General features: G+C 35.7%; 1 pseudogene; it reads right to left on the reverse strand.

Moving 5' to 3' along the window:
* Window positions 1-1621: 1621 nt before the first annotated feature.
* On the reverse strand, window positions 1622-3756 carry LOC143575875 (L-type lectin-domain containing receptor kinase IX.1 pseudogene; annotated as a pseudogene).
* Between the last annotated feature and the right edge of the window lie 11321 nt (window positions 3757-15077).

A 15077-nucleotide genomic window follows, 5' to 3' on the forward strand; every position in this document is an offset into this window, starting at 1 on the left:
CTAGTCAAGCGTCTTAGGAAATTTTCCATATATCTTTTTTTTTCGATGCTTTCATCATTTGACCTTAATTGGTTTGTGAGTTATTTGACCCTATTATAAAATCTTTTATGGACTCGATTTCTTTTATTCTTATGGCAAATTCGCAGCACATGGTCTATATCCTCATTGTATGAAATCTCTCACGGTGAATCTTTTTCTTGCTCGCAGATACCACTATGAAATGGGATAATATTTGATATTCTATCTTATTGAATCAAACATAACTAACTGAATACATTAGAACACCCACAATGGGCTACAAATCCCAAAATTTGAGTCTATGTGGCACCAAGCAAACTTGAGCAGAGTTGAAATAAACCATTGTGGAGCTTTGAAGATATATAGGAAATTTTCCATATATCTTTTTTTTTCGATGCTTTCATCATTTGACCTTAATTGGTTTGTGAGTTATTTGACCCTATTATAAAATCTTTTATGGACTCGATTTCTTTTATTCTTATGGCAAATTCGCAGCACATGGTCTATATCCTCATTGTATGAAATCTCTCACGATGAATCTTTTTCTTGCTCGCAGATACCACTATGAAATGGGATAATATTTGATATTCTATCTTATTGAATCAAACATAACTAACTGAATACATTAGAACACCCACAATGGGCTACAAATCCCAAAATTTGAGTCTATGTGGCACCAAGCAAACTTGAGTAGAGTTGAAATAAACCATTGTGGAGCTTTGAAGTTTATTGCAGGTTTGTCTTTTCAAACTTGCAACAACTTGCACTGTGGGCCCCCCCATCTTTTATACACACACATACTATATGTACATATACATATTTAATATTTTTTAATAGGTTTATGAAGGTTTTTTGTTGCGGAAGAGAGTGATGTTTTTATGAAAAGTTTGGAATTTGATGTGGCGATGATGTGTCGGTTTGTATGGGGTTGTTATTGTGGATGCTTTAGAGTTACTATATATACAAACTGAAAACGGAGGCGGTTGAGAGAATAACAGACACAAATTAACACACCTCATGATCCTCCATACGTTTAACATAATATCATATTGAACGCATAAGAGCATGTGTAGTGAAAACGCCTCACCCTTGGGCATATTTGCGCCATCATGTGGCATCCCCGTCATCAATAGAGAGTTTTGCAAAAAGTGGCGTAGTGGGCAAAACACCACCACTCTCCTACAATAACTACATATATTCACCTCTCTCTCTCCTCCCCACAAACAATTTTATCAAAACTCGTGCCATGCTAGCGTTTTGTAGAAAACGCCCATCCCAAAACGAGGGTGGGGGTGGGGTGGGGGTGCTGTACCCCGGCGTTTCGGGGCCCAAAACGCCAAAACGCTTGGCACTACGGATGGTCTAATAATGTTTATAACATCTAGCTTATGTTATACATTTAACACACGCCAACAATCGTGACTCTTGGATGAAAAGATGCAATGTTTAATGTAGTATATATATATATATATATATATATATATATATATATATATATATATATATACTTTAAACAAATTAAATATCGTAATAGATGTTTGTTTCTAACTTTCTATACATAATTTCTATGCATGATTCATGAAATAGAGACCTTAACAAAAATTGGTCTAAAAACTCTACTTAACGTTAGACCTTCCAAACCTCCACCCAAATATTTAAAACTGAAAAAACAAAACCCATAACATTAAATGTTGATATATATTTATGCACACATTAAAAATTTGCTACAATTTAATTTAACAAAGACATTTGAAATCCCTGGTTATAATATAAAAGAGCCACCCAAAAAGTAAGGTATTTAACGACCATATAAATAAGATGAAGATGTTGACAAATCGACATTAGACCCATCAAATAACGATGGCTTGGGTGTTGTGAAGTAAGAAGCCACAGGCATGTTTGAAGGGAGTGTAGGGAGAGATGCTTCGGAGTTTAGTACTTGAATCACTTGTCTCATTGTTGGGAGGAGTTTAAAGTCAGGATGCACGCACCATAACCCAATGATCATCAAACGCTTGACTTCAACTTCAACAAATTCTGATCCAAGACGTGGATCGACTGCTTCTAAGAAGGTCCCAGTACCATAAAGCTCCCAAATCCATTCTGGTAACCATATATGTGCTTCTTGCGCCTTGTAGTCAATTGATTTTCTCCCACACACTATTTCTAATGCAACAACTCCGAAGCTAAACACGTCTGATTCTTTGGTTGCCTTCCCTGTGTTGGCACACTCAGGAGCAATATAACCCATGGTTCCAGCCAAAATCGTTGTCTGAGAACCTTTGTCATGGTCAAAAAACTTTGCTAACCCAAAATCACCAAGCTTTGCATTGAAATTTGAGTCTAACATCACGTTACTCGATTTAATATCTCTGTGCAAAACACATTTCTCCCATTCTTCATGAAGATATAATAAACCGGAAGCCAAACCAATAGCAATTTTGTACCTTGTCTCCCATGTCAACAAGCTCTTTCCCTTGAAAAGATGCGAGTCTAGGCTTCCATTTTCCATGTACTCGTAAACGAGCAGGAGATCTCCTTTCTGGTGGCACCAACCGAGGAGTTGCACCAGATTTCTATGTCTTAACTGACTAATGATCGTGACTTCTGATGCATACTCCTTGATCCCCTGTTTGGACGTCTTCGACACCCTTTTGAATGCAACATATGTGCTCAAATCATTCAAAAACCCTTTGTAGACTCCTCCAAAGCTTCCCTCTCCAAGCTTTTGTTTCTCTGCAAAGCTAGCCGTTGCCCGAGCTAATTCAAGGTAAGAGAATTTTCTAGGCCCGGTAGGACCGATTTCAATTTCATGGTTCATCGAAAATCCAAGTTCCTGCACTTCATCACCACCGTTTTTCTTCTTCCTCCACAATAAGAATGCAAGCATTCCAAAAAGCGTTGTTAGAACAGTTATTCCAGCTATCAATCCCACTACAATTCCGAGCTTGTTTGGTGGCGACCCGTCTTTTTCATCAACTTGTAAATTATAACTGTTAAACATCCAAGATTTCAAAGTGTTTTTATCTAACGCCTCACCAGTTGCAGCTAAAAACCCTATAGAAACCCATTCAGGCAACTCTTCCTGGAGATTAACTGGGAGAATTAAGTTATTGTGCCGGACTGTCTTGTTCACTGAACCAGTGAAGGAAACATTAAGATTTTTGGAAGTGGAATCATACTCTATCGAAACTTGACACTCTCTTCTGCCTGGCATGTCATTAAACCATGCCTGTTGCTTTACAGAATTACGAGACTTAATGTTGATACCTACATGATCACACTTTGAATTTGTTTCCCAGGTGTTGCAGAAAGGATCAAACTCCACCCAAACATATTGATCTGCGCTATCAATATTGCCGGTGTCATCTATTCGAGAACCATCTAAGCCATCATCTTGACGATGAAATTTATTCGGGTCGAATAACTTTACAAATGAGAAGCTGGTAGAGAAGCTAGCTTGCGCACGCGAGCTCTTGCTCCACAGACGAAAGGGTTCTGTGTATATCACCCGCCCTGCTCTAGCCATGCCACTTTTAGCTGCTGGGGTCACCTGAATTCCATCATGATCAGAGATATACGCACCGCCATCTAATATGAACATGCCCGTGTCATTTGGACTGATGTTTGGTAAATTGAAAGAAATTGAGGCTGCATAAGGGATGAGGATAAGAAGGAAGCATGCTAAGATATTGGCCATGATTCAGCAGAATGTAAAGTTGCTAAATATATTGTTAGTTTGTTTTTTTTTTTTTTTGATAGGTGGTTGTTTTCGAGTGGGCTTTCTTTGTTTATAGGCGGGGTTTATCATTTTTATGAGGACAATATTTAAAGTGGATTTTTCCTAAGCTTAGAGTCAGTCAACATCTCTAGCGCGTGTAGGACTTATATGTCATGCATTGTTTATTTTTCTTTCTTATTATTATTTTTTTTTGTTCTAAGAATGAGTAGTTACCCAACAATTCATGTGGCGTCACTAATAACACTACTAACAAACAATTCATGTAAGAAACCATGGTAAGAAATAGTGAAAGTAAGATTCGAAAATAGGATCATTTTCAGATGAAAATTAGATGCTTACAATTGCAGTCCTTTATAAATCATACCATATTTCATCAAGATTTTATATGGTTAAATGGTTTTTTGAAGATAATTAATGAAGTAATTATTGTTAAATTTAGTGGCTGGCTTGTTTATCCAACAATAAGAACATAATAAATAAGCATATATAAATTAATGAGTTATATAACAGTAATTGGATCCTTTATGTGAGGTCCAAAGTATAATCTGTTGAAATTCTTTTCAGAACAATCCAACAGGGAATCTCTAAAATAGGGTAATTAACTAAAAAAATTTAGAATAAGCACAGGGATAATTTAAAATAAAAAAAAAATCCACTTTAAATCAACAAATCTTGAACTCGCAAGGGTTTGAGCCCACCACCTCACTAGACGAATAGGTCATAAGTATAAGCACGGGATAATACTGCCATTTTACAGCAGCTAATGCCTCCAATTCGACTGCTGCTACGTCAACTTCGTCGTCCACTAATACTGCAACAACCAGGAAGCAAAACAATACTATACAATCGTTTATGGACAGATTTCAATGTTTCAGTACTCAACATCATCGCATATCCCACCGCGCCACCGCCATGATTGTTCGTAATCGCCATCCCCGCTGCTGGAATATATTTTGAATACATAATTTATTTATTAAACTGGGTAGATATACCATCGCAAATCATAGTAAAATTTTGTTTCTTCTAGCAGCTCTAAAATCCTTTTTACTTACATGTGATTTTGGTGTTCAACTAATTGCATCACTCCTTTGCGAATTGATATAAAAAGAAATAAATTATGTCCCTGTACAGGTTAATGGATAATATTTTTCTATTAATGGATACAAAGGTGAAAGATCCAATTTGTGCATACGTTACGCCAGTCTTGCTTCGTATATTAGATACTTTTTTTAACTATATATTTCTTTGTCCGTGAGACTTGAAATCAAAACATTTCTTTTTCAAACCCACATGTTTAAAGATTTTGTCCTTATCGGTTAATCACCACCCTATTAGTTGACATATTCTTCAAGTCATTTTATAATTGTTATGGAAAATAATTATAACAAAATAATCAACCATTAACGTAAATTCTTTTGGAAACTAATAATTATACAGTTATAAGTTACCATTCAACCAATTATAGAAATTCATTTCCTATAATAATAATAATAATAATAATAATAATAACTATATTTGTTAAAATAATGATGCCTATATATATTATTGTTATGGGGTAAAGTTATTATACAAAAGAAGAAAAAAATAAGAAGTGAAAAAGATTTGTGGACATAAAAAGAAACCCTCAATAAAAATTTCAGAAAAAGTAATAAAAAAAATCATAATTCAAAATATAAAAAAATAAGAAAAAAAAATAAAAAAGCCAAAATGTTTCCCCCGTCATTTCCGTTAAAAAAAACCGACGAAAAGACAAACGAAAATGAACAAACAACACAATGATAAATATGCAAAGACACATTATGTCGCAAAAATTTAATACAATGCCGAACAAAATATAACACAATATTGAGTAATATAACATAATATCAAAGAAAAAAGATACAATTTCAAGGAAAAAACACAATTAACGACAAAAATAAACACAAAACACAATGATAAAATACAAAGACATAATGATGTTTATTCTTCAACAGAATGATTTTGACGGCGAAAACATTAGCGTTTTTACATTTTTCATTTTTTTTATTAAATTTTGAGTTTTTTTTGTGTAACTAAAAATCATTCTTATCCTTCTCATTTTTGTTTTTTTTAAAATAACTTGACTCTATTGTTACGTCAATTTATGATTTTTATATATGTTTTAGTTTTTTTTAATCCAAATTCACCATCATTCAAGTCAGCCAAAACCGCTAACGATCGATCACTTTCTACAATCCTGAACCACCCTAAAACAATCTTTGCACCATAGAAATCCTAATTACAAACTTCATAGGTTAGTAGTGATGGTGCAACGAACCTACACCTTTCAACTGTTTAAAAATTCATTTTCATACTGTATAACGACTTTAGTACTTAATGTTAAAAACCCTCCAAAAATAAGTCTTGTAGTCTTGACAAGATAATGAGATGAAAAATACCAGAAAAAGCTAAGAAGCTACGTCTGATATTTAGTGTTCTTAAAAGTCAAACAAATACGTGGCCACGAATTTAAGACAATACGAAAATGTTCATAAGATTTTTTTGATAAGTGGTAAAATCTGAATTGCTGAAAATCCCATCTAGTATTGATTAAAAATAATCAGATCGATAAGTTTCAGCGACCGGTCAAATGGATATTTTATTTATTATCTCCAAGAATTAATATGCATACGGATTGTGGTTAGATATTTTTTTTGTAATTAGACGTGTTAAAGGTACAAAATAGTTGCATAGGACCGCATTTTATATGTTCTAATACTTTTAAATAAAATAAAGCAGCAGAAAATTTTAATACTAGGAATTTTAAATTTACACAAAAAAGATATTGAAGTTATTTAGATAACTTCTTATAAAACTTGGTGCAACGCCAACTTAAAGGACCTAAATAATTAATTTGAACAGCATAAGTTGGTACGGAAGATCTCAAGAGGTGATTTGGTGGAGTTCCAATGTTCATGGACCAAATTGAATAACTTAGTACCAAAGTTATATTTTTATTTATTATTAAATAAATTAGAAATCTAGTTGGATTATATTTCCTAGTTTGAGTCTGATTAAAATTATGTGTATTATATAAATCCATCAAAAGTTTTAATTTTTGATAGTAGATTGTATTTTGTCCTTGTTCATTATTAACATAAAAGAACTGCACAAACGTTTTCTGCAATATCGTGTTTATTGTTCTTGATTCATTTGCTTAAGGTTTAACAGTTCCGTCGAGTGATATTACTTAAGCATCACGAGGTAAAAAAAACAAGTCCTTCCACTCCACTAATGTGACATTCGTCAATTTCTAATCGTTTGTGTATTCGTTTATCATGTAAACCAACCCGATTTATATCCCGAACATTTCAAATATATAAAATATTGGATTTTATGTTACTAAATCATTCCCGCTTGTCCAATTTGAAAAACCCTTTTTACGGATTCGAAAAGGCCTTTAAAACGCTCAAATTACATCGAAAACGAAATTCAGAGACGCAAAACGAACCACGCAAGACGAGCTGGACCAAACCCCACCCTCGCAAGGGCCACGCCGAGTGGCCATGAGGGCTAGGGCAGTCGCGTAGCGCGGTGTCACACCTCAACCTACGGCGGAAATGCTGGGGCGTGAACTGATTGTCACAGCTCACAAGATTACTATCACGCAAATATTAAAATTCAAATATCTATTTATTTAATTCAAATAACACCATTATTCATTACAAAAAAAAAATCCAAGGTAAACAAAACATCAAAATAATTCAAAGGAACATTTAAAGTCTCAAAATAAACTCTTCTAGCATAAGTCCTTAAACAATTCTTCTAAATCCATACTTCACATCAAACGGTGACCTGCATATGCGTTGAAAATAATATAGTTTGTCAACACGAGGCACCAAAAAATCGACTTCCTTTTTGATTTCCTTCTTGATCAATGACAACTGAAGCATTGTAATCATATCCTAAAAGGCCCGGGGACAGGGTGAGAACCTTCCGTTGCTTACACCCTTTAAGTGTTGGTTCTTCCGGGGATAGATCTGGTTTCAAGATCTATGAACAAGAGAGATCCCTAAATATCCATTCGGGGGTTCTTTACAGCTGCACGCATAATTAAAAAATTAAAAGTTAAGGTAAACAAATAGTGAAGTCAACATCAATACTATTATTTTTGGTTTGCTGAATAGAAATCGGTTCTTATTTTTTCTTCAAGTGGGATTCAGTGAAATTTCATCTTCTGAATATAGGTTAATTGAATCACCCGCTCCGGGGATTATTTCTCGACGTTCTGTGTATTAGCCTCTTCAAACAGGGCTTATTGCTATTGATTCAATGATTCCCATACAGTGAGCAACACACCAGTTCAGTTTACATATATAATAAAATGCGTAGCTGCAACGAGTCAAATGAGATTAACAAATCAACCAATAAGCAAATAAAATGAGATGTCGAAAAGCACAAAGCTAAATCGACTAGCGTATGATCATACTATTTTTCTGAGATTATGCTGGACCTCTCCGAATGCGGTTCAAATTGAGCACATAAACATATAGAAAGTATGGCATAAGATTAGTTAACACATAAGACAACAATTGCAGTTATGTGTATAGATAAAGTGTGAAAATATAATAAGTTACGCATATGTCCCCAAAAGTGATAAAACGAGTAAAAGGGGGAATGTGGTACTCACCTCAAGGATGAACGAAGATGATTTAAGATAATGAGAATGAGGAAAAGAATCACATGCAAACGTTAATGCCTATGAGAAAACGAGAGTAAACGGACTTGCTAAGTATAGGATTTAATTATAACACTAGATAATCATTAATAAGTAAATATTATAATACTATAATATTATATATAGATTTATAAAATAAAGTAATTATTCTAAAAAAACATAACTTAATAAATACTACTTTTAACTTTTATAAATATAAGTATATATAGTTTACTTGATTTTATATAATAATATTAGATTTGAAGTGAATATATATATATATATATATAGTCTTAAAATTATAATATACTTCGTTTATATGTGTATACACTAATGAAAACGTGAGTTAAGAGTATTAACAAAGTCGGTTTTCACTAATATAAAGTTTAAATGTTTAAAATAAAATAAAACAAGAAAAAGGCCTAAATAAAACGGGGTGCAGGGGTCGAACCCGTGACCTCCAACCCCTAATGTTCAAGTGTTGACCAGCTAGGCTACCCAGCCATATGCATCATATCTCGTTTTCAAAACAATAAGAACATGATCTGGTTCTGGCTTCCCCCTTTTGCCAAGAACCCTAGAAATTGCAATTAACCCAGAACATTAACAATCGATCAAAACAGGTTTAGGGTTATTTATCCTGATGAAAATGCGATCTAAACCATACCTTTAATTGTTTCCAATGATGATCAGACGAGGGAGGATGAAGGTAATACAGGGCCGGCTGAGTTAAGCGATGAACGAGTATAAACAAGTCAAATGAATCCAATTAAATAAGGGGCTATTGTCGGTGAGTAAACAAGGAATGATTTTGCACAACTAATTGGATTAATATCACTGATTTCATGATCAATAGCTGTCAATCGAGTGTCGGTTAGGTCTAAAAAGGAAAACGAGTCAGCAGCGAGTAATTAACTTAGTTGTACTGTCGGTGAGGACGCCAATCATTCTCTGATTTGATTTCCTTAATCAAAAATTGATTACAAACGAATATGGACAGTTAATTAGGTGATTCTTTGATTCGGGTACAAGAAAACCCGTTTAAACAATGATATGGGTAAATGGGCTAACCAGATAATGGAAATGAGTTATCAGTATAAGGTTGCAACTAGGTCCTTGGAGTTTGAGGTCGGGTACACATACGAGACAAAAAAATAAATAATTAAGAAATAATGAATACACTCTATAAATGCGGAAATTTTTATTAATTTTAGAGTCCGGACCCGTAAGTGGGTCGGGTAACGGTTACAAATGATAAAATGAAAAACCCGAAATGTTATAGTATCCTCTACTTTTGGGAATTTCGTCCTGAAATTAGAGAATCAACAACGAAAAGATGAGGATACTTGAGTTTCATCTGGTCCTCACGCTCCCACGTAAACTCGGCGCCTTGCTTAGAATTCCAACGAACTTTAACCAAAGGGATGCGGCTTCGCTTAGTAACTTTATACATATGATCCATAATCTCAACGGGTTGCTCAACAAAATGCATAGTCTCATCGATACTAAACTCGTCGAGAGGGATGTGGAGATTACCCTCGGCAAGACACTTCTTGAGGTTAGAAACATGAAACACCGGGTGAATATTAGAGAGTTCAAGAGGAAGTTTGAGGCAATACGCAACAAGACCAACTCTATCAATAATCTCAAAAGGACCAACGAAACGAGGAGCTAGTTTTGCCTTATTTCCATAACGAACAACTCCCTTCCAAGGGGAAGCTATGAGTAAAAAAAATCACCAATACTGAACTCAAGGGGTTTGCGTCTCTTATCAGCATAACTCTTCTGACGACTACGAGCAGCAAGGAGATTTTGACAGATTTGAGCAATATGATCAGTCGTTTCTTGGACTAGTTCAGGACCAGTGATTTGAGATTCACCAACTTCGTTCCAACAGATCGGAGATCGACATTTACGACCATAGAGTGCTTTAAAAGGTTCCATACCAATACTAGAGTGAAAACTATTATTATAAGAAAACTCGATAAGCGGTAGATGAATATCCCAATTTCCACCAAAATCGAGGACACAAGAACGGAGAATATCCTCTAAAGTTTGAATCGTTCGCTCGGATTGACCGTCAGCTTGTGGGTGATAAGCAGTACTAAGATCCTATTTTGGATAAAAATCACTCAAGGATAATGTATCAAAATTCATAATTGTGAGGTATAGTGCTAACACGATAATGATGAATATATAATCGTAATCTTGGTGAACACAATGATTTAATCACGAGGGAAAAAGCCCTTAATCACGATAATCTTACTACGGTCAAAACTTAACAAGTTAATCTTTGGACGAATTGCTTCGGTCAAGGATTAACGAGGTAATCGTTGGTCGAATCTCTTCGGTCAAGGATAAACAAGGTAACCTCTGGTCGGTTAGTACGTTATTATCGTAATCCCCGACACAAAAAACCTCCGGACGGTGAAAACTATCACCGTCAAGTATATTGATAATAAAAGGTAGTTACAAGCGTTTGTGGAGTTGATGATCGAGAATACAAGGTAAACTAGTGAGTAGAGAGAATGTTTGCTTCTACTCTAGTGTGTGTGATAGTACATGTGTTTTCTAACTGATCATAATCTCCATTATATATATAAGATAATAACTCATTGGAGTTATTAATAATTAAGACTATTAACTAATTTTCCTAAAAATCCTCCTTTATCTTGAATGTAAACGTAACAGCCACTTTGACCACGTGCTCTATCACTCAGGCTGCGAAATAGGGGGTAGACCAGGTTTTGGAGCTGTTACACTTGATGAATATCAGCCTTCATATAAGAAACAACCGTTAATAGCACCAAATACCGAGGATCCATGATCTTGACATAGCTCTGGAACTCTTCAGAAGGATAATTGATCCAGACACGTCAGTATCTTCTTGACTGCAAGTTAGTGCATAGACTGAGTCTTCTAATCGTTACACCTGCTAAATATAAGACTACACATGAGAACAACCGTTAATAAATAATAAGTACTGTGGATCCTTGATCCTGACGGGATCTGGAACACACGCTAAGGATAACTGATCCAAAACATATGCCATGATAACATATCCACAGTGTCAAATTTCTGTGCACTAACAATTGCCCCCAAAATGGTGGTTGTGATAAGTTCGCAACTGTCATTTTGCCTTTGAATTCAAACTTCCTGCAAAACATATGAGATTTGACAAGCTGGATATAATTGTCATATATCAATCGAGTTTCCTTGGGAACTTCCCTTATGGTTGTATATCCTTCTCCCTGAAAATCATGAACAACTAGTAATACCTGTTTAACTCGGGTGGATGGTCCATTTTTTAAATAGTGAAATCCGGGTTAAAGATTTTTGGTAATTGCAAGTAAGTTTAATGGATAGTATTTTTAACTATCTATTGATTGTCTGTTATTTTGAAAGTTTGTCTGATATAGTTTTAGACTTGTTGAAAGTTTTGAGAAATATTCTTTATTAAAAAGTTTTTAGGATAAAATATCCTTGCAAAACTAAACCAGGATCTTAAATCCTTATAAAAATAGATTGAAAATAATGAATCCTTATATCTATGAAGATATAAACTGAAATCAAATAAGTGTAAATCGATAAACAGAAATCATACCGCAAGATCTGGTTAGACCTAAGTTACCATAAGTATTGATCCTTTTGCAATCCTTATAAAACTAAATTTAAGGATTTTGAATCCATAAGTATTGATCCTTCAGTGATCCTTAGAATCTAATTTATGATACCTGATGCAAATAACTTATGATATTATCTGGGATTAAACCCAATAAACCGGGGACAAGCCCAAAAACTAAACTGGGGACAAGCCCGTGTAATCTGGGGACAAGCCCGTGAACTGGGGACAAGCCCAAACTGGAGTTAAACTGGGGACAAGCCCGTGAACTGGTGACAAGCCCAAGGATACGGATGTTAACTGGGGACTCGCCCAAACCGGGATTTAGCCCAAACGTGAGATAACGTGAAAACGTTATTAACCTTAGCTAACATGAAAATGTTAGAAACCTTTGTCTTGAGATAACGTGAAAACGTTATAAACCGGTGGTATGGTACGTATACCATAAATCGTAGGATCCTCCATATAGCCGAAATCAACGAAATTGTCAGCCACTAAGCGTGTACTGGTCCCGCTGCACCGGACTATACATTGGATAGCGTGTGCTCCAGGCGAGAGTGTAGAAACTCTAATTTATAAGAAAGGTGAAAACCTTTAAACCTTGGAGGATATGACCATCGGGGGTCATATCCAATCGTGGGCTAGGCCAAGGAAAATAGCAATGTACCTTAAGCGTGAGGGAGAGGTGGCCAACCTCTTAGACATTGAACCTCTTATTGAAACCTGCATTGTTACTTAAAAACTTGGAAAAAACAAACGTTAAAAATATACTATCCTTAAATTAATAAGAATCTGAAAAGGATAAGTGATCGGATAGATGTTACCGATTTTAGTATCCTAGATCATTTAAGGATACTCGATCCTTGCAGGATACTTGATCCTGATCAGAAAAAGTACTTCTTGAGATTGATAGCATTCCATGCTCTTGGTAACCTGTTGCCTTCCATTGTGAGCAAATGATATGCCCCCTTTCCTGCCTCCGACTCGATAAGATAAGGACCTTCCCACTTGGGTGCTAGCTTTCCATCTGCCGGGTTGGTTGTATTTTGGAAGGCTTTTCTCAATACCAAATCTCCTTCTTGAAATCTTCTGATCCTTATATTTTTGTTGTATGCCCCAGCTACCCTTTGTTGATATGCTGCCATTCTGATCTTAGCTAGGTCTTTGATCTCCTCGACAGTATCTAGATCTTGGAGAAGGATTTCATTATTGGCCTCAAGATCACAGATTCTTGTTCTAGCAGTAGGAACCACCATTTCTGTAGGGATTACAGCTTCTGATCCAAACAGCAATGAGAAGGGTGTTTGACCTGTTGCATTCTTAGGTGTTGTTCTATCAGCCCACTGAACATAAGGAAGTTCCTCAGCCCACTTGCCTTTCTTGGATCCTAGCTTCTTCTTTAAGTTGTTGATGATAATCTTGTTGCTTGACTCTACTTGACCATTGGCTTGAGGATGAACTGGTGTAGAAGTGATCATCTTGATGCCCCAACTGTCACAAAAGTTAGTGGTTATTTTCCCGATAAACTGGGAACCATTGTCACAAACAATTTCAGAAGGGATACCAAATCTAGTTATAATATTTCTTTTAATAAAGGATATAGCTTCCCTTTCTCGGACTTGCACGAATGCTTCTGCTTCAATCCATTTAGAGAAGTAGTCTGTCATAGCAAGCATAAAGACCTTTCCGCCTGATGCCTTAGGCAGCTTACCCACGATATCCATGCCCCACTTCATGAAAGGCTAAGATGAGGATATAGGATATATAGGTTCCGCTGGTTGGTGTAGGATGTTTCCATGCCTTTGTAAAGCTTCACATTTCTTTGAATACTCCATTGCATCCTTCTTCATTGTTGGCCAGAAGTATCCAGCCCTTAGTATCCTGGAGAATAATGCTCTTCCCACTGTGTGGTTGCCGCAATCGCCTTCGTGGAAGTCTTGAAGTACCTCTTGTATTTCAGGATCCTCAATGCATCTCAGATAGGGACCTGCAAGAGATTTTCTATACACAATATCTTGTAAAATAATGAATTGTGATACCTTTAATCTGAAAGCTTTAAGATTTTCCCCTGTAGGGATCTCTCCATCTTGGAGGAATTTTTTGATTGGAAGGATCCAAGATCCTACTTTTGAAGAGGATGGAGGATCCATATGTTCTCGTGTGCAATTAACTGTTATCTTCACGGATTCTTGTTCTCCAATTGCCGGAGACAATATATGAATGATAGGTATCTTTAAATCATCCGGGATCTTCAACGATGATGCTAAGTTTTCTAAGGCATCTGCCCCAGCATTCTCCTCCCTTGGTACCTGTACTATACTAAACAATTCGAAGGATTTTGCCAATTCCTTCACAATTTCTAAATATTTGACCATATTCTCACCTTTCACAGTATAAGAACTATTAAAGTGGTTAGTTATAAGTAAAGAGTCTATATAAACTTGAAGATACCTGATCCTCATCTGTTTAGCTAAGAGTAAACCTGCAATAAGTGCTTCGTATTCTGCCTCATTGTTGGTGGCTTGGAATGCACATGCAATGGACTGGGGTTTTATGTCCCCCCTGTGGCGATTTTAGTAGTATGCCCAAACCTGTTCCTCTTACATTGGATGCTCCATCTGTGAAGAGGATCCAAGGATCCTTGGTTTCTTCAAGTTGTTGGACTTCTAGATCAGCTTCATCTTGCATGTCACTACTGAAATCAGCCACAAAGTCTGCAAGCGCTTGTGATTTAATGGTTGTTCTAGGCTCATACTGAATATCATATGCACTCAGCTTCACAGCCCACTTGGCCATTCTAACTGACATTTATGGTTTTCTAAGCACATTCTTAATAGGATAGTTAGTTCTCAAAATAATAGTATGTGTTTCAAAATAGTGTCTCAACTTGGTTGAGGCCATAATCAAAGCAAGAATTAATTTTTCAAGGTGAGAATACCTGACCTCTGCTTCTAAGAGGCTTTTACTTACATAATATACCGGATGTTGTTGACCTTCATGATCCTTAGCCAGAACAGCAC

The sequence above is a fragment of the Bidens hawaiensis genome, unplaced genomic scaffold (assembly GCF_021521415.1).
Source record: "Bidens hawaiensis isolate Kalapana, Puna unplaced genomic scaffold, B.hawaiensis_p1.1 tig00027767_1, whole genome shotgun sequence".
Lineage (NCBI taxonomy): Eukaryota > Viridiplantae > Streptophyta > Magnoliopsida > Asterales > Asteraceae > Bidens > Bidens hawaiensis.